Below are 21,630 nucleotides of genomic sequence, written 5' to 3' on the forward strand. Positions count from 1 at the left end.
CTTCCTGAATTCTTTAGGTTGTTGTTGTTGTTGTTTTTAATGTTTTATTTATTTATTAGAGAAAGAGAAAGAATGCATGAACAGGGGGAGGGGCAAGAAGGAGAGTGAGAAGCAGGCTCCCCACTGAGCAGAGAGCCTAAGTGGGGTTCCCAGGACCCTGGTATCATGACCTGAGCTGAAGGCAGACACTTAACTGATTGAGCCACCCAGGCACCCCCAGTGTTCTAATAATAGGGTCTTTGTGTTTTGTCATAGCCTCCAGTGCCTGTAGGGAGTAGGAGCTAAATAGTAGCATAATTCCCTTTTACTTTTCATCTGATCATTTTCATTGAGCAACATGTGAGCTTGCTTATGACAGGGGCATGAGTATAAATTGTTTTCTAGAAGCTCATTTGTCCTGGTGCCTCACTATGCTTGGCCCATGGACATATCTGGACATGTATGAATCGGCAAAGAATTAACTGCAGAACTCTTTAGGAGCTGTCATTTCACTGAGTTTTATGTAACTGCACCTAGTTTTATCGAAAAATACCCTGGCCATTTTGAATTGGAAAATAAATGAAGGATGTCGGGGACAAGGAATAAAGGGAGAAGTACAGGAGATGTCCCTATTCATTTTCATCTTAGAAAAGACTCTATTAGTCAGCCATTGTTACAATAATACTTCATAACAAACCATCCAAATTCAGCAGCTTTCAATAACAAGCCTTGTTCTGTCCATCTGGTCTAGGCTGAGTGATTCCTCTTTAGATTGTGGGCTACCTGGGTTTGATTCCTGCCCGAGGATTGTGTTCAGGTCTCCTCCATATGACTCCTTATTTTCTTTGGATCAGCTGGAAAAATGAGGAACATTCATCTCCTGGACAATTAGCTGAGCCCAAGATTCCTACATCAACAGGTGGAAAGGATTGCTCTTTCCACAATGGGAGAGGAACAGAAACGAATACTTGCTGAACTATAACCCAAATACTTATCAAGACTAAATCAGGGGATCCCTGGGTGGCGCAGCAGTTTGGCGCCTGCCTTTGGCCCAGGGCGCAATCCTGGAGACCCGGGATCGAATCCCACGTCGGGCTCCCTGCATGGAGCCTGCTTCTCCCTCTGCCTGTGTCTCTGCCTCTCTGTCTCTCTCTGTGTGGCTATCATGAATAAATAAATAAAATCTTAAAAAAAAAAAAAGACTAAATCAGTGAATTCCATATGAGGTCTTTTCAACTGCAAAACAAATATGGATGCCAAACACATGATGACCATGTTCTCTCACAGGTAGTGTGCTCTAGTCCTCCTGCTAACCTGAAACCAAGTTCCTTAAATTTGAATTTGAAAGGAAGCTTGGAAAACTCATCTTTGGAAATTCAAAATGCAAGACCAGAAAGGGTTGGTGCTGCATTTAAGATCTGTTAATCTCATCCTTCACTTCTTCACATCCTGAATTTCTTTGAAGTACTCAAAATTGCCAAGCTGTTTTACAATCCTTGTCTTGCTTATAATGTGCCTTTTGCCTGGAACATGGTCCCTGTCCACCTTTGTCATTCTGACAGATATATTCTGTCTTTCAAGACTCAGATCAAGGGACTCTTTCCGTGGAATGGTTCCAGCATTTGGCAGTTAGCAAGTGGCCAATAGTTTTGTTGTTGTTGTTTTATCGTTAAATAAATCATCATCATTCTACATTTAATTAAACTGAGTCCCAGAAAGTAAAAATGACTTATTCCAAATTATAGAGCATGTGGTCCCTTTAAAAAAATCATCCAGGGATGCCTGGGTGGCTCAGCGGTTGAGCCTCTGCCTTTGGCTCCAGGTGTGATCTTGGGTTTCTGGGATTGAGTCCCACATCAGGCTCACTGCAAGGAGCCTGCTTCTCCCTCTGCCTATGTCTCTGCCTCTTTCTCTCTGTGTCTCCCGTGAATAAATAAATAAATAAATAAATAAATAAATAAATAAATAAATCTTTTAAAAAATTAAAAATAAAAAGGTAAGATAAATAAAAATAAAAATAAGTCATACAGAAGTGGTGACAGATGCATACTGTCAGTTGCCAGTCCTTAGCAATATGAACCTGTTTGAGTCATTTTATAACCAGTTCATGAAGACTCACATTAGTTCTTAGAAAATCAATTGATTCACAAGGTCTTGATTTTAATATAATTTCTTTAATAATTTAAGACCATGGTCCTTTTAAAGTCATCTACCCTCCTTTTTTTTTTTTTTTTTAAGATTTTATTTATTTATTCCTGAGACACACACACACACACACACACAGAGGGAGTCCCCAACATGGTACGCCAGGATCACGCCTTGGGCTGAAGGTGGCGCCAAACCGCTGAGCCACCGGGGCTGCCCATCTACCCTCCTTTTTAAGTCATTAACTTAAAGTGGGTTTTATTCTTAATCTTTAATTCCATCAAAAAACATTCTGCAGAAGCACACATCTAAAATAAGCTCAAGAGAAGGACTGGGGCAGATAAGATCTTTTCCTGAATGGGAGCTCTGCAAGGAGGTCTCAGGAGCTTATGAGAGGAGAGTCATGTCAGGCAGGTGGATTCTGGGCTATGGCTGGCAGTAGGCATGTGGTAGAGATCCACAGAGTCTGATGGATAAGGGAGAGCCTCAAAAGGGGATCCAGCAGGGAAATATCATCTTAATTCCTACCCTCCCCCAATCTTTTGCATAGTACATTAGTGTTTATGACACAGTCTTACCTACACTGCATATAATATCATACCTACCAGTGAGGTAGGTATCAATAGTCTCTACAGTCAATACTCAGAGAGATCAATTAAAAAAAAAAAAAAAAAACTGTCCGACCAGGAAATGGTAAATCCAGAAATCTAATCCACACCTTTTGGCTACTAAATGATGTCATGTTCTTTACTATATGACATACAGGAGATGAAGGGAAGCAGAGAGCAGTGAGTCTGAAGACAGAGAGTGGACACTTAACCCTGGGTGTGAACAGAAAGAAAACCTAAGTGGCCCAGTGGTAGACTTCTACTGAGTAACAAAGAGAGAAGCCTAGTTACTGAAACTGAGAAACAAAGTGAGAAACTGGGCACAGAAATATGGCAAAAATGCTCATTTAAAAAAAAATGTTGCATTACTAGAGAGTCTGAGCCAATTTTATTTTTTAGAACTAAAGTATTCAAGATAAGGTAAAGTACCTGTACAGATGGGTACTCGGTACATGCTAATTATTTTTCCTGTAGAGAGAAACAAGATCAATTAAAGGCTTACCACATGTAAAGCGTCAGAAGTAGAATGTAATGCTACATGTTTGAGGAATGACAAGTAGTTCATGTGCAATTAAGGTAAAGCATATAAAAATGTCAAAAACAATGAAGAAATGCTAATTGAGACCAATGTGTAAAAAAAAAAAAAAAAGAGAGAGGGAGAGAGACCAGTGTGTGAGAGTACATGAAAACCTTGTTATAGGGATGTGCTGTGTTCTTGAGGAACAGAAAAGAAATTGGTATTAATTACATTTGGGTTTTTTTTTTCTTATCCCTTCCCTAATTTTACTCAGTGTTTATCCAAATGAAATGAAAATGGTGCTACACCTTAGCTCAAAACTCTCACCTTTTACCCTGTAGAAAATAGAGAGTAGAGTCATTAAATCACTTACACAGCTTTTCTTTTAATCACTCGCTTAATATATTTTCATCATTCATCAAAGGGAACCTTGGAAACCATTTTCTAACTTGGAGTCTACTTGAGACCTGCTAGGGAAAACGTAACAGTTGATCTTCCCAGGAGAATTTTGAAGCTAGTTTTCCTACAGAGCATAGTTCAGGTCTGCCACTGAGAGCCTGTGTGATCTCAGGGAAATCATTTTCTCTTTCTGGACTTGGGTCCCATTACTCCTAAAATAAAGGGCTTAGATTCAAAGTCAACTGCAATAAATGGTCTGTTCAATGGCTAATCCTCTGAGCACCATAGTCTTTAGGAGTAAATGGAGCTTTCATTCTTAAGACACCAGGATTTTGGTGGAGGCATAGAAACATTCCCCAAGTCCCCTGAGTTTTTAAGTTAAAGCCACGTACACTCCTCTCTGGGAAGTAGGTGACATGAGGAATGTGTGCACTAAAATGAACTCACGATGACCCTGGGCCATGGACTTCACTCATAGTTGATGATTAGTGAGAATGCATCTTTAACTTTTGTTTGATTGATTGCTTTTGTCAAATAACTGGTTATACCGTTCATGTGAATGGACATAGATTTGTTAGAACCATGTCACCGGACAGGTTCCTCATTCTCCTTTGATTCGCCAGTACTGCTTCCTGGATTTGAAGGGGGGAGTCCTATAGCTGGAGTCATAAATACACGATTTAATACAAATAAATTGATTTATTAATAAAATGTATATTTACGGAGGTCTCTCCGCCCAGTGTTAAGGGCTAATTATCACTGCTTATTTACTGCCTCTTTAGAGGGTAGAGCCTCCCCACAGAATCATTTGCTTTGGCACTAAACCAGGATGTGTGAGTTGTTCCACTGAAAAGGCATTTGTAACACCCAAGGCATGAAACAAGATTAGGCTAATCTAGCCTCTACAGATGACCTGAAACTTTCTTTCACTTAATATTTATTCCTACCATTTCTGGTTGATTTTGAACATTTCTTTCAGAATTTTACACAAGCTGGTACAGCTTTAGACATAGGACACATATGTAAAAGCACTTCTAACATGTTTTACTGTTTACATAAAGATAGTATAAGCTAGGGCAGCCCGGGTGGCTCAGCAGTTTAGCGATGCCTTCAGCCCAGGGCATGAGCCTGGAAACCCGGGATTGAATCCCACGTCAGGCTCCCTGCATGGAGCCTGCTACTCCCTCTGCCTTTGTTTCTGTGCCTCTCTCTCTCTCTCTCTCATTTTCTCTGTGTGTATCTTTCATTAATAGATAAATAAAATCTTAAAAAAAAAGATAGTGTAGACTATTTATAGATTGACTTAGGGATTTTCCATTTATAGCTCGTGTCAATAGTCCACTATCATCAACCTTTTCCTCTACTGTTATGGGCTGAATAGTGTTTTATTAAAATCCTAACCCCCAGGACCTCAGATGGTGACTGTATTTGGTTATAGGAACTTTGAAGAGTTAAGTAAAGTAAAATGAGGTCATATGGATGGGCCTTAATCATCATGAGTGGTGTCCTTATAAGGAGATTATGACATACACATGTACAGAGGGATAACCATGTGAGGACACAGGGAGAAGGCAGCCATTGCAAACTAAAGAGAGAGTCCTCTGGGGAAATCAAACCTGTTGACATCTTGATCTTGGACTTCTAGCATCCAGAACATAGTCAATTTTCTCTAGAAGCTGGAAGACTGGCATGGAACTGATTCTCCCTTAGAATGAAGCAACCTACTCCACATCTTAATTTTGGATTTGTAGCCTCCAGACTATGAAAAAAACATTTCTGTTTTAAACCACCCAGTTTGTAGGAGTTTCTTATAGCATCCCTGGGAAACGAATATACAGCTTACTCTGAAAGTATTGTCTAATGTACCCCAAGAGCTTCTGATCTCTTGTAATTAATTCTATCTTGTATAAATGGTAGTGTCATGGACCAAATGCACATGTCCATTCAAAATTCACAATTGAATTACAAAATGAAATCCTAACTCCTGAGGTGATGGGGTTAGTAGGTGGAGACTTTGGGAGCTGATTAATTATAAAAGAGGCTAGAGAAAGATTCCTTATTCCTTCGGCCATGTGAGGACATGTAAAAAGTTGGCCACTTATCTGAAAAGTTCTCACCAGACATCAGAAACAGACTATGCCGGTGTCCTCTTCTTGGACTTCCAGCCTCCAGAGTTGTGAGAAAACAAAACAAAACAAAAACCAAATAACTTCTGTTGGTTAGAAGCTACCTAACTTATAGTATTTTGTTATTGTTCTGTTGTATAGCAGCCTGAACAGACTAAGACAGATAGCTCCTCTAGTGAATCATTTGTTTCTCTATTAACTCTTTCCTCAAAGTCTAGCCTGTGTTTTGTGCATTCTACATCTTGCCTTGAATTTTGTTTGTTGGTCTGTTTGTTTCTCATGAGCTCTGTGTCTTTTCATGTAAAAATCTATATAAAATCTTTATGAGATTTCTTTCCTCCTCCAGATTTCAGTTAGCGATGAATAGCGTTGCAATTATCTAGTCTATATACCTCCCTCTGTACATTGCAGACCTCTGTTTAGTTGGATGGAATTGCTAGACCCTAAGGCATGCCAATGTTTTATGTGAAAAGAAAATGCAAACTCTTCTAAAATAGATTAGCAGTGTACATTCCCACCAGCAGTGAAGAGTGAGTTTGAATCATGTTGCACATTTTACATGACATTTACATTTCTCCTCTATGAATTTTCTGTGCATGACCCTTGTTCCCTTTTCTAATAGTTCTTAGGAATTTTCCTGTCATTTTGTTACAATTTTTTTTTATATTAGGAATATGATTCTTTTATGTGGTTATTGCCTTCAAGGTAAGCCTTTGCCTTTCTAAATTACTCTTCATTGCAATATAGAGAACTTCTCTTTTCATTTTAAGGAATCAGGTATACTGATATTTTCTATTGTGATTAGTTCACTTGATGTTCCCTCAGAAAATATGTCTCCATTCACAAATTGGATCATTAGTTGTGTATATTTTTCCCTGAATTTTCTTAAGTTATTATTTTTCCATTTTTGCCATCTGGGATGTAGTTTGATGTGTGGTGTGGGAGGAAGACCTAACTTTAATGTTTTCCTCAAATAGCTATATAATCATCCAATTTTATTTAGGAATAGTTGTCTCATTCTACATGTTTTTAAAATTTCTTTTTATATACTGCTATTTCCTTGTGCCGGGTTTTATTTTTAACCCATTCCGCTATATCTACCTGCATATCTATTCCTCTACTATCATCAAACTTATTTAAATAATCATTGCTTTATACCAAAGTTTAAAAGCTGTCACTGCTATCATTCTCTTACTGGTCTATTTTCCCACTTCAATATGTCTTAGTGGGTCAACTTTAGGATCATTATGCTAGGATTTAAAATAGATTGTGGGGGCACCTGGGTGGCTCAGTTGGTTAAGGTTCTGATTCTTGATTTTGGCTCAGGTCATGATCTCATGGGTCATGAGATAGAGCCCCACATGGGGTTCTGTGGTCAGGGGGAGTCTGCTTGAGATTCTCTCTCTCTGCCCCTCCTCACACTTGCACATGCACTTTCTCTTTCTCTCTCTCAAATACAAAAATCTTTAAAAAATTTGAAAAAAATAAAATTGATTGTGTACCACAGTATTTATAATTATAAGTAAAACTATAAAGTAGAAGTGTTATACTGCCAGGAATGTGCCCTAGAATATGGTGAGCCAGTTTGTTGTGTGCATAGCCACATTTTATTTTCTGTTCTGGAAAATAAAACATCTTCTTTTATAAGGTGGATTATTGCTTCTATTTCTATTTTATTACCTCCACTTTTGGAATGTCTTCTCTGGGTAATTTGGACTTCTGTTCTCTGTTCTTTGTACTTATGAGTTTTCTCAGTGCCATGCTTACCTAGTTTCCTGAATATGGGGGGTGGATTTCCCCATTTTTCAGTAGCATCACTAAGTCTGTATTGTTCAGTACTGGCTTGGGTTCAATATGCATTTTACATGTGTTATAGCTACAGCATGTCAATGTCTTTGCAATTTTTACTTTATTTATGGCTATATAATTTTTCTTCCTTACCTTTATCTCAATTGTTGTTATTCTACCCTTATCTGCTTATACCTGCTTATCATCTGACTCACCAGTTTTTTCTCCCTGAGGATAAATATGGAGGTTCATTTGTTTTTTAATAGGCAAACCACCTTGATGCATTTTATTAATGACCATAGGTACATGGTTGTCTTTCCTTTAAATCTTGTATCAGTTTCCTGTAATAAATCTTTTTCTATTTACCTGATATCCCACTAAATCTTCTCTTGATTTCTTTGTTTCTGTTTCACAGCACCCATTCCATGTTTGGTTTTGTTTGATTTTTCTCTTTTCTCCTGAGTATCCTGGATCCATGTTTGCAAACATGCCGGGACCAAGAGTTTTATTGCTTGTAACCCTGGTGACTGCAAATCCTGTTCTGTCCACTCAGACCAATTTATTCCTATTTCATGGCATCCTGTCCAGTGTAGAACTTGAGAATTTTTAAATTTCAAATGAGGTGTTAGTATTAATAGTTGTGTGAAGTAAACCAGAATTGGTTTCTTGAATGTCTTCTTTATCCTTTAAGCTTCTGTCCTGACCCCTCTGAGTGTGTATGAGGCTTGTGTAGAATGAGGACAGTTCTCACTCAGTTAAACTGATAAGACACAGCCTTTCCAGGTCAAGCAAATGAATATCTATCTCTCAAGGACAGGTTCCAGGGCAACTCGGTGACATGGCTAAGGACAATTCTTACCCCTTGCATTAGGTGGTGGAAGAAATGTTCAGGGTGGGTGCATCTGCCACCTCGATGCAGCAGGAAATACTGATTGTTTTTACCCTTCCCGTGTGGGTGAGAAGCATAGTGTTGTCAGGCGGCAATCCCATGAGTTCTATAGCAAATGGGCAAAGCTATAGGATTCCTATTTGTGAAATATGTACAGAAAATGAATTCTGAGGGTTCCCAAGTATAAGGGTATATAGAGCAGTTCTTAATGTCCTTGCTGCACTGGTTTTATTTCTGTATTAGAGGATATGAATCTAAAAATGTAATCAAGCAATGATGTAATCGGTAGTACTTCTTTTATATTTCAATAAGCTGCTCTGGCAGCATTGAGTGGAAAAATTAAAATGAAAAAGTCTATTTTTAATGAAAAATTAATTTCCTGATTTTCATGTATCAAAAATTTGCCAATGAACCAATAATTTTCACAAAATGCCTATCAAGTATGATCACCCCAAGGCCATGCGGCCATGGTGCACCTCAGCTCATATGAAAGCTGGAAGATGTGTCAACATCTACTTCAAAGAATAGCTTTTCTTTTACAAAAACTGCATCCAAAGACTTCAAATAGAAACTCAGTTAATTCCAGTTCAATGAGTTTTATCTGTATCACAGGATCAAGAAAAGCTTTTGAAATAATTTATTTTAAGAACAAGCATTTCACAATTTTGTGAATGTCACTGTAAATTCAGTTAAAATGCAGTGAAAAAATGTCATTATGTTTTCATAGTGGTAATGTTAATATAAATTTTTGTAGAACACCACTTCGTGGTAGAAACAAAATTTTTACTTAATTCGGACATCTACAAAGCAGAAATGTAGTTGGAATTGCTTGTTCTACATCTATAGATTGTAATTGTGTCCAAACAAACAGCCACATTTTACCAATTGAAATAAAAGCTATACTTATTTGTCAAAAGTACAAATACGTTTACACAAAAACATTTAAGATAATTGCACCACGAAATTTTGTTATGAAACTGGTGTGGAATAAAAGAAATATTTGCTTAACATTAGTATATGTAGTTCCTCTGCTGCTCAGAAATGTTAGAATTCACTTTCTAACTAACTCTAAGCATCCTAAGGTAAAAATGAAGATATTTAAAAGAAATTCTTTAAACTTTCTTTTCATGTTTTCCCAAAGCATTTAGGGATTTTTATCAGTGTTAAATAGTTGGAACTTAAAAAAGAAAACATCAGATTTTGAGGCTTTTAGCCAACTGTTACCTTACAAACAAAAAACAAAAAATTGAATTTCTACAACACTGAGGGAAAGACTTGACAAAATAAATTACAAGTCTAATACTTAACTTTGATATTATATAATTGTACCTTATGTATTTCAACTCAGGGAGGAATATTTACAAAGAGCCCTTATATTTTATTGGATGATTGATATTCTCCATTGAATGGAATGAATTTTAGAAGGATTCTGATTTTGCTACAGCTAAATTTGATGAAACAAATAACTTCTGGACAACATAGTTGACTACTTTCTTATAAAAATATTTGTCAAATAAATGATTTTTTACTGAGGAGAAAAAAACACAGTACCTTTGAACAAGAACATATGTAGGCTAAATATTTAAATATAAAAAGTTAGAAATTGGGTTCCTGGGTGGCTCAGTGGTTGAATGTCTGCTTTTGGCTCAGGTCATGATCCTGGGGTCCTGTCATCTAATCCCCCAACAGGGTCCCCACAGTGAGCCTGCTTCTCCCTCTGCCTATGTCTCTACCTCTCTCTCTGTGTCTCTCATGAATAAATAAATAACATCCTTTAACAAAATTTATAAATAAGGATATATTCAATTTAATAAAGGAAATTCAATTTACCATCTTAGTAGTTTACTTAACTAAAAAATAATCTGTACTATAGAAAAGGATTATTTGAAAGTGCCAACAATTTCAAATTTATTAAACAAAACAAAATACAATTAAAATACAACTCTGATCATAACTGCAGGTGATTTTATGAATGATGTTAAAGTAAGATTATATTGAAAAAACACATATTTTTTTAAGAAAACAATACCAGTAGCATGGTGTTAGAGAGAGACATGGACATGAAACTGATTCAAGAAGTAGATATGTCCTAATAATGACCAATCCGTGTATATTCTTTTTAACTGATAGTTAATATAAAACTCATTTTTGCCGTGATGTAGTATATATGAATATTATAAATAGATGTTATTTTCTTTTTAGAAAGGATTTTATTTATTTTTTAAAGATTTTTTAAAATATTTTATTTATTTATTCATGAAAGACACACACACACACACACACACACACACACACACAGAGGCAGAGACAGAAGCAGGCTCCACGCAGGAAGCCCAATGTGGGACTCGATCCCAGGACTCCAGGATCACACCCTGAGCCAAAAGCAGACACTCAACTGCTGAGCCACCCAGGTGTCCCTAGAAAGGATTTTACATTTAAAAACATTTTTTTAAAATAACTAAGTTTGGGGGACCTGGGTGGCTCAGGCGGTTAAGCATCTGCCTTCAGCTCAGCTCATGATGCCTGGGTCCTGGGATGGAGTCCAGCATCGGGCTCCTTGCTTAGCAAACGTCTGCTTATCCCTCTCCCTCTGCCCTTCCCCCCATTTGTGCTCTCTCTCACTCTTCTCACTCTTTCACTAAAATAAATAAATAAAATCTTTTTTTTTTTTTTTTTTAAAGATTTTATTTATTTATTCATGATAGTCACAGAGAGAGAGAGAGATGCAGAGACACAGGCAGAGGGAGAAGCAGGCTCCATGCACCGGGAGCCCGATGTGGGATTCGATCCCGGGTCTCCAGGATCGCACCCTGGGCCAAAGGCAGGCGCCAAACCGCTGCGCCACCCAGGGATCCCTAAATAAATAAAATCTTAAAAAAAGACAATAACTCTAAGTTCACCAACGTAATAAAACCTGCTAATCAATCAAGTAAACATAAAAAATATATTTTTCATTCATTATCTCCAAGTGACTCATTTTGAACATAAATCATGCAGTTTGTCACCATACACTTAATTCTCTTATTGTTCACTCAGGGATCAGCAAGTGGTCTTACACTGATGAAAAGCTAGAGATGAGGATTGTGTTTCTCCCCTGCCTATCACACATTTGTGCTGCTCTTCTCTGTATTGACATACAATTTATCTTTTGCTAAACTAGTGTTTCTTAAGGCATCACTCAAGTTAACACCTTCTGTCCAACATCTGAATTATGTGAGAAGCATTATGATTCTAGATTCAGAAGAACTGCTCCAGAAACATAGAGTCAGAATCAGGGTGAGGGATAGAGAATTAGCATTTTCAATGGTCTTGGATGCCTCTATCCTGAGAAGCCATGCTGCCTAGGGCCAGAAAACAAAATGAACAGGATAATAAAAAAGTAGGAATTGGGGAAAGATAGGAAGAGACACTGACATTAAGGCTGGTGGAGAGCAAGACTTCAAACAGACAAAATGTGATGCTTCCAAGGAGAGAGAGAACGGTAAAATGCCATGCTGAATGGTCATTTAGGAATTATCAGTGAGTCTTTTTATTAGATTTTCAAGAAAATATTCAGATTGCAAGAGATTAAAAAGCTTTTGCCTTTCCCTGTGATATAAATTCCCACGCTCCCTGCAGTTTTCCCATGAGAACCCTGGGGATGCTTTTCCTTCCTTGGAATTGACCACCCAAGCTGACGTGGAACCTCCAGGCTTACCCATCATAAACTTGCCCAGATGGTCCTCTGTTCCTTCTTGGCAGAGCTGAGAGCATACCCCTAGTGGAGAAAGTCTAGAACATCGAACTGCAGAGCACCTTGAGGAGGGAAGGAAGAATCTTGAAATGCCTTTTATTTTATTTTATTTTTTAAGGGTGTCTTCACATCTCTGAATAAGGAGAAAAAAAAAATAGATCCTCTGCTGTAAGCGTTTCACTGGGCAGTTTTTCAAATTAATGCAGTTTAACTATTACATTAACTTAATGGCTATTTTCCCCTACTTTAACCATGTTAAATGTGCCGGCAAAAATGAGCTTCATGCCGTCTCTTTCAAGTCTCAGAGGCATCTTTAGAGCTGCTGCTTATCTCCTGGATCATAAAGCTGCATAATTTAGTATTCAAACAATTCATTTAAAACTGAAGCCCTCAGAATTACCGTAAAATTAATCAGAACAAAGTCATCTTAACCCATCAGTTTGGTTTATCTCTGGTTAGCAAATTTGCAAGAGAAATTGAGATAAATAAAAACATTGACCGAGCCTGGGTTTCCTTCTGGTTAGAATCCTCCACTCCCAGAGTTATCAATATAGGTTTTGACGAAGGCTATGGGTCACCATTGTAATGATCCCTTCCTAATTGTGATAAATCAGGACTTTAATGTCGTTCCATGTTGTTAACTCCGGAGCTACTTCTTAGCTATATATTGTATTACTCTCATTATTATTTTCATAATAGTAGCAAACATTTATGGAGGGTTCATAATATGGCAAGTTCTGCTCTCATGTCTTTCTATGTATTAATTTATTTAATCCTCAAAATAGCCCTATGGAGTAGTTCCTAAGGAACCAGGAAAAATTTCCCCTTAGGAAATAAAGGGGTTGAAACACAGAGTGATTGACTAACTTCCCAAGGCCACACCAGTGACAAATCACAGAGCCAGAATCCAGAACTGGGTGGTCTGCCTCAAAGCCAGCAATCCCAACCACCCACTACACTTTTTCTACTTCAGAGGAAAATTTAGCATCTTCCTTCAGAAAATACTTTTCGAGCATTTGCTAAGATATTTTGGCTCTTCTAAATGAGATCATTTTGTCACTCAGAGGCAGTGTTGTGGAGTATAAAGGACCCAGGCTTTGGGGTCAGATGGATCCTGATTGAATCTGACTCCACCTCTCACTGCCTAAGTGACCTCGCGCCACTTAGCATTTCAAAGCTTCGGTCTCCACAATCGAAAAAAAGCAAAGATAATTATACCTACCTCACACATCTATTTCAAGAATAAAAGATGAGTTATAAAATCACAGTGCCAGGGATGTAAGAGGTCTCACGAGTCTTCTTTCTTCTCCACCTCTCCCCTCACCATCATTCAAGGGATTGCATATGGACCCATGCAACCCAAGAACTGTTATTCACAGATGCACTTGAGAAAAAAAGTGGGCACCTTGCCTCTAACACACCTTCCCCTCTCTTTTTCAGTGTCCTTCTTCTCCCCTGGCAGATTGATGTTCTTGTGTCAATTTTTTTTTTCTCAGGGAGTAGTCATACTTCCTTGCATGAAATTAGTATTGGACTTTCAGATCCCTTTTGTGATGCAGTCATATTTCAGCCTCCAGAAATCCTATGAAGGAAAACACTGTCATTCTGTGTGTCAATAAGAAATCTGGGACAGCCCTGGGTGGCTCAGCGGTTTAGCGCTGCCTTTGGCCCAGGGCCTGATCCTGAAGGCCCGGGATCGAGTCCCACGTTGGGCTCCCTGCATGGAGCCTGTTTTTTTTCTCTCTCTCTCTCTCTCTCTCGAATTAAAAAAAAAAAATAGCCCTCAACTGAAGTTTAAAAAAAAAAAAAAAGAAGAAATATGACCCTACTGCATAGGTTTCTTATAAAACCTACCCCTAAGGAGAGGTGGGCACAGGCTCATCCAATTTTGCATAACGTCCACCATATCAAAATGGCTTCAGGATTGTCTTTGCCTACTTGATGCTAGGGACTGTGGTGGGTATTATGGCAGACACAAAGCTGGGCAGGGAGCCTTCCTTTATTAAGTTTAAGAAACTTCTCATTACTGTGAGAGTCCCCATTTCTCTCAACCAGTGCTCCTCAGGTACCCTTTGACCTCAGAGCTCTGTTTTACTCTGCACAGAACAAAGAGAAAAATAAAGATGCAAGTATTTACATACATCCAAGTAGAAAAACAATGACAATGCATATACAAACACAAAATAAAAGGGGTGACCAAAAAAACCCAGACAACTTTTCTTTTTTGCCATCTTTGTCAAAAGCATACCCCCCATTTGTTAATTTCCTGGACCTTAAATGACTAATTGGTAGAATGAGAAAGTTGTGTCTTTACCTATTCACAGGAGGAAAAACAGAGGTTATATATTTACCCAAGGCCTCACACGTTGTAGATGGTAAAGCTGAAACCATTCTACCTTCTGTCACATTGGAAAGGCTTAGAAAGCCACCAACTCCATCTGCAGAGCCTCCCTTGCTGTGAGGGGTCAGTGTGTACTCAGGGATACCTGGGAGGCAGGACTGGGTCAGAGTCCATCACCCTGGAGCCCAAGCTATTAGTGCCGACTCACAGGACAATGGACAGGTAAGGTCTTCTCACAGCAGCTTATCAGAGTTCCTTCTCCAGCATGCTCAGCGTCGAGAAGCTGAAGCCCTGGAATTTTCCTCATGTGACTTTCTGATCCCAGGACTCAGATCCCAGGACCCTATTTACTGCTGGGAACTTCTCTTGGAATAGCCCTCCTTGTGCTCACGGAGGCAATAGCAACACTAGGGGATAAGCTTGGTGTCCCTCCAAAGTTGTTTCTTCAGCCTTCCCAGTTTTGTAAGCACCTAATTCTCTGTGTTGAATCTCTTCCCAGTAAATACTTTGGTGGTCTCTCTTTCCTGCACAGAAATCATACACAAATTCAGGTAAGAGATCTTCTACATCTGGACCTCTGGAGGCAATATTTTAATGAATTTCAGACAAAAGGAAAGCTAATACCTAAGTCCATGGAGAAGCAACAATCTACTTTGCATTTTTTAAAAAAATCAGTTTTGTTCCTATTTAACTTGCTTGAAGAATTTTAGGTCTTTTTAGAAGTAAAGAAAAATAAGGGTTAGAAAATAAAGAAAAACATGTGGGATGTTCCTCTTTGCCCTTGGGTAAAGTACACTCATAATGACCCTTTAGATTTATATATTATATTATGTTTTATGAAGCATTCAGTTCACGCAGCAGGCCTCTGAGGTAAGCATGGGAGCATGGCGGCAGTTATAACACATTCTTCTCATTAGAAAACAAGGACCTTTAGGTGAGGCCATGTTGTTATACCCCCTCCCTGGGGTCGTCGATTTAACACCTGGTGGTGTCCAGCACAGAAGCACATAATATAAGCTTATTGAATTTATGAATCTGTGAATTAAATTCTGGGAAGCAAGGTGTCTTTCCATGATCAGAGTGAGTAAGTGGTAGAACCAAGATTTTAGAATCCAAACCCTATGCATATGCAGTTATAGCTGAGAAAAATCATTAATTACATTCATATGATTCCTCGAAAGCCTACATAATGCTTGTTAGACAGAAGAAAACTGCTGTAGGGCCAGGTTCAATGATCCCATACAAATTCTTAAGTTAGATTCAAATCCTGTCTCCGTCACTTATTAGCTTATGACAGTTTCTACACATATAAAATGACAGTGTTAATTACTTCTTTATACTCAGTAACTAAGAGACTACACATGGGTGTGTCCATTGTTAGCCAGGGACAAATCTCATAATCCTTATCATTTACATTTTTTTTTTTTTAAAAGCAGCAGTACAGAGCGTGGAATCTAATGAACTGAGTGCTGATTTGGATGCATTGGCATTCTTCCAAAGTCATCATTTACTGTTTATAATTTATATAGAGCACATAACACCCACAGCATTTTTAAGCTTATGCAAATGTAGTTTAAATGTATCTAGTATATGGAGGAGGTTGCTATCTCCCACATGTCTGTCTTACTGTAGCAGGAAAAATCACCCTTCCCTGCCAAGATCTTGAGCTAGAGACTCTGGATGCTATTCACCTTGTAGGGGAAAGTGAGCCACAGGTCAAATGAGTGGGGCATTTGAGTTGGACCCTGAGACAGATCTACTTGGAATTCTCCAGTAATTCAAACACCTCGTTGGATTGAGATTTCATTCTTTATAAAATGAAAAAGTTGGATTTCATCTCTAAGTTCATGTACTGCTCTGACATTCTTAGATTTTAGATTGTGTGTGTATATATGTACTGTTGCTTTTCATTTTTTTTTTTTTTTTTTTTAGGGATACTTTCTAGAGGCCTTCATACAAAATTTGTTTACTTGGCAATCTAAGCTATTACCTGAATCTTACAGCAAGGTAGAAATTCTCACTGAAAGAAGAACTGGAAACTGTCTGAAAATCACTAAAATAGATGGGAGTCCTTTTGTAAAGGTGCACACAGGTTGAAAGGCCTTGCCTCGGTTCTCTGAAATTTTCAACCTTGAAGTTGTCTGGAAACATCCCTGGCAGACGTAGCTTGTGTAAGAGCATACAGGTAGAGACAAAGCTGGTCTTCCACAGTGTTACCAGCAATAATCACTAAATCCCAAATAAATGAGGAGGTAAAATTGCCTACAAATATCAAACTCAGTAGTGTCAGATAATAACTTCATTATTTTAGATTTCAATTTGTCCTCTTTTTTCAGGTAAGAGACTTATTTCAAGAAAACCTCAATGCTGGATATTCTTCTTTTCCTGTTGTAGGTAGGATCATCTCTAAATTCCCAAGTAGATGAGAAGGAGGATTTAATTTAGCATTCAATCTAAATCCCCAAGTCGTATCATGGCATAGGGGAGGGAGTGCCTCTGGTGGACAGCTGCCTTATTGTCTCACCTGGCACCTGCTGACATGAGAGGTGCTGGCCGGTGCTCTCTCTCCTTCAGCTATTTATGCAGGCATCACCTGAGACTACTGTCTCCCTAACCGTTTTCCTATTTCAGGATGCATGTTGACATCCTCAGGGGGATTACCTTGTCCTAATCACAGAGCCCCTGAAAGGCCACAGATTCTCTCTCTCAGCTAAGTTTTTTGCACCTCCGCCAAAGACCTGGAAAAGCTAACTGTGGGTTTGCGCTTTCTGGAAACAGAGACTACTAAGCCTAGCTGCATCTTTACATCTACCTGGTGTACTCCCTGGCTGTGATGGTAAGGAGACTTCTGGAAGAACCTCAGGTGACCAGATGGCACTGGTGATTTCTACATGTAGATTCCCATCTCTTCAGGAGATCCCATTATCCTCTCCCACCCTTGGAGCTGTGCTTTGGGGTAGGAATCAGATAGGGAGGAGCAGGAGTCCCATCTGCACACTGTCTATGAAAGTCTGACCTGGTAGCTTCCCAATCTGACTACACCCATGGTCTTTTTTTCTGGAAAGGCTTTATTTCTTTTTGGGCAAGAGAAGAGCTGGCTAAGGAAATATTCCAATTCCATTGCATGAGCCAGAATGTCTGCTTTAGAAATGCAAAAGCCAGTAATTAAACGATTTTGTTCCTTGGAGAACAAATTCCCCTGAGACAATGGATACAGTAAAAGAAAGTAAAGGATAGGAAACAAAATGATGGTTACTACTTCTCAGTGGTAGCTCACTATACAAGTGACTGGACAATATTTCCTCTTTTCTTCCATTGCTTGGGAAAAAAGCACTTATGGTGATTGGGGTGAAAAAGTCATAAAGTTTCCTTTATCTCCCTGAAATAGTCTAAGGAAATCCTTTAAAAGAGAAAAAAAACATTAAATAATACATTTGAAGTGGGTGAATTCTAAGCAGTCAGAGAAAGATTGAGACAGAGAGGAAGAGAGAGAAAGGTATTTTCTCACTTATTTATTGTGCCATGGGAATTTGCAAATCTGGAAGTCCCTGATTTTAGAGACATGATGGATTCGTAAGTGAAAGACATTAAGTCGTATCTCTGAGAAGGTAATATGTGTTGCATATTATTTATCAACATAAATAGTAAAATAAAAATGAGAAGCTTAATATTTAATTATTTAATCAATATTGAGTATGAATATAACTAAACAATATGATACACTTAACAAAAATTATTGTATATGTTAAATAGTATACAAATGATTATTTAATAAAGTGATAAGCTAATAATAGAAAGTAAGTCTTCATTACTTGCCAAACTTACTAAATAAATGTGTCATATCTCTTAATTCTTATAATGAACCTTTTGAATAGTAACTATTTTGGGTATTTTAAATTAAATACAATAAACACAGATAAAAATACAGGTTCAGAAAGTTTAAATGGCTTTGTCCCAAACACACAAGTAGTAAGAAATTTATAAAGTGAGTTTTGCAGTTAAAGCTGTGTGATCCCAAAGCCAGCGCTCTTTTTGTTCCCCCTTGGATGCTGCAGACAGGCTTGGAAGAGAGACCTACCCAAATCTTAATCCTGAAAAAAGATGTTCAGGAATATCAGTACTTTTCCTTTCCAACAAGCAGACCATGACATTTAGCTTAAACCAAGTTTTGCTTGTGAGATTTTAAGTATATTTAAAAATCTGGGCAGTGGGGGCAATTGGGTGGCTCAGTTGGTTAAGGCATTCAGCTCTTGAGTTATCTCAGGTCATGATCTCAGTGTTATGAGATGGAGCCCCTCATAGGGCTTTATCCTCAGTGTAGTCTGCTTGTCCCTTTCCCTCTTCTCCCCCATGTGCACATGTTCTCTTTCTCTCTTTCTCAAATAAATAAATACAATCTTTAGAAATCTGAGCAGGCACATCCCACTAATGGTAATAACGTGTTCTCATGAACTATATGGCCTTTGAGTAGGTCTTTCAGGATTCAATCCTCTACCTAAATTCTTTATCCACTGGGACACTTGAAGAACAATTTGGTCTATGTTGGGGAGCTGTTCCTTTGCACACCCCTGGCCTTGAAAAAATGTCCAGGTTTTTGTTTGTTTGTTTCAGGGAAGTTGGGCTCAGTTCCTGATGGATCCTTTTCCCCCTTGCAATAGTTATCGTGAATAGAAGCTATCCTTATCATGTCCAGTACTATTTATCTTTTACAATAAACAAAAAAAAAAAAAGGTGAAGTTAATGTTTCAAATCTCTCAGACATGACAATTTTCACAACTGTATTCTATTATGTAGATATCATGGTCCATGGTTTACATAAGAAGAAACAGGTACAGAAAAGCTCAATAACCTGCCAGATATTACATACAGATCATTAACAGTTGGGATTTGAACCTATACAGTTGGATTCCTAGTCTACATATTTCCCACTAATTTTCCCTAGAGCCTTAACTCAAACAGTGCTTGAGAGCAACACAATCATGTGAGGACTTTGCATGTGGTGTTCGATTTTCCACCTTCAAGAGCACTGGCTCCCATGGAGAGCAGTCTCAGTGTAGGGACATGGACAGAAACTGTGCTTTCAAAAGATTTAATAATTGGGAAAGAAAGTAACTGCATAGCATCTTAGGTATGCAGCATGCCAGACCAAAGGAAAACTATTTGGAGTGCTTGAGTGGCTCAGTCGGTTAAGTATCTACTTTTGGCTTAGGTCATGATCCCAGGGCCTGAATCAGGCTTCCTGCTCAACAGGGAAACTGCTTCTGGGTCTGCCCTTCATCCTGCTTGCTCTTTCTCTCTCTCTCAAATAAATAAATGAAATATTTAAAACAGGGACACCTGGATGGCTCAGTGGTTAAGCATCTGGTTCTGGCATTGAGTCCCGTACTGGGCTCCCTGCATGGAGCCTGCTTCTCCCTCTGCCTGTGTTTCTGCCTCTCTCTCTCTGTGTCTCTCATGAATAAATAAATAAAATCCTTAAAAAATATATATTTAAAACAAACAAAAAACAATGGAAGGCTATTTTATTTATTTGCATTTAAGAAGAGATGGATCTCTTCTGAGATAAAGACCATTAAATCCCAATGTATATATGTGACAGAATTGAGGGGTGTAATCAGGATGGATGGGCATGGGGTGAGTTGCTGCGAAGGATTATTTATACAGCAAGTTATGTCAAATTCTCATTAATAGGGGTTTGAGGAACAAGCACTGGGAAAGAAACATTTTTATCTATCCTTAAAAATTATTCTGGTTGGTATAAGAATGGAATTGATATGAGACACATTAACCAGGAAAAAAAAATCACATTTGATTATGTATATATACCGGAGCTCCATAAGAATATGAAATCCTCAGATAGTCAGGAAATTGAGGTTTATATGCCCTTCTGAGTTAAAAAAGAGGTAGGTGGTAGGCCCTGGAACTTCAAAAGAAGCAAGACAATTCACAGGAACATGAAAAAAGTAAATGCTTTAAAAAAATATATTTTACTTATTTATTCATGAGAGACACAGAGGGAGAGGCAGAGGGAGAAGCAGGCTCCATGCAGGGAGCCCAATGTGAGACTCGATCCCGGGTCTCCAGGATAATGCCTTGGGCCAAAGGCCATGCTAAACCACTGAGCCACCTGGGCTGCCTAAGAGTAAATGCTTTGTAAACAAATGTTTGCTGGGCCATCCAGAAACATGGGTAAAGGGGAGGAATTTAACAAGCAGATTTTTCTGAGTTCCTCCCTGTCTACCACCCCTAGTTCACATTATAATATTGTTTTCTATGGGGATAGCTCCCTCCCTGAAGCAAGTCTTCTAAATTCTGTTAGGCAGTTAGGGGAAAGGCAAAAAGAAAGAAAAAAATATTTTGAGTTTTCTATTTCTTAAAAATAATCAGCTTGAATTAATCCTCATGCAAGGAGACACATTTTGGGGTGGCAAATATTGCTCCCTTACAGAAAGAAACAGTCAGTAAATTAATATAGAATCAAGCTAGTAAGGAGATTAAGGTAAAATTAAATCACTAAAGAAAGAAATTGAAGTTAAGATTTGAGAGCTTCAACCATCTTTTACCTAATGCTTTAAGACCTCCCAGATCCATTTTAAATTTAATCTTATTACAATGGGTTTTTTTTGTTCCTTCACTCCATCCTTCCTTTCTTCTCTTCTCTTCTCTTCTCTTCTCTTCTCTTCTCTTCTCTTCTCTTCTCTTCTCTTCTCTTCTCTTCTCTTCTCTCTCTCCTCCCCTCCCCTCCCCTCCCCTCCCCTCCCCTCCCCTCCCCTCCCCTCCCCTCCCCTCCCCTCCTCTTCTCTTCTCTTCTCTTCTCTTCTCTTCTCTTCTCTTCTCTTCTCTTCTCTTCTCTTCTCTTCTCTTCTCTTCTCTTCTCTTCTCTTCTCTTTTCTTCTTCTCTTTCTCTTCTCTTCTCTTCTCTTCTCTTCTCTTCTCTTCTCTTCTCTCCTCTCCTCTCCTCTCCTCTCCTCTCCTCTCCTCTCCTCTTCTCTTCCCTTCCCTTCCCTTCCCTTCCCTTCCCTTCCCTTCCCTTCCCTTCCCTTCCTTTCCCTTCCCTTCCTTTCTCTTCTCTCGCTTCTCCTCTCTTCTCTTCTTTCTTTCTTTC

The 21,630-nt window shown here is 38.5% G+C and overlaps 1 long non-coding RNA gene across 4 annotated transcripts in view; it reads right to left on the reverse strand.

The window, feature by feature from the left end:
• Positions 1-21,630, reverse strand: part of LOC144301307 (uncharacterized) — a 106,113-nt gene that overhangs the window by 32,570 nt on the left and 51,913 nt on the right. For 2 of the 4 annotated variants that reach the window (XR_013368137.1, XR_013368132.1), the window contains 3 exons: positions 14,039-15,049; positions 13,407-13,766; positions 12,149-12,317 (listed from right to left, as the gene is read on the reverse strand). This is a non-coding gene — a long non-coding RNA (uncharacterized LOC144301307). The remainder of the gene's footprint in view (positions 1-12,148; positions 12,318-13,406; positions 13,767-14,038; positions 15,050-21,630) is intronic. The other 2 variants (XR_013368136.1, XR_013368135.1) reach the window with 2 other exon arrangements.

Source organism: Canis aureus, chromosome 2, assembly GCF_053574225.1.
Source record: "Canis aureus isolate CA01 chromosome 2, VMU_Caureus_v.1.0, whole genome shotgun sequence".
NCBI lineage: Eukaryota > Metazoa > Chordata > Mammalia > Carnivora > Canidae > Canis > Canis aureus.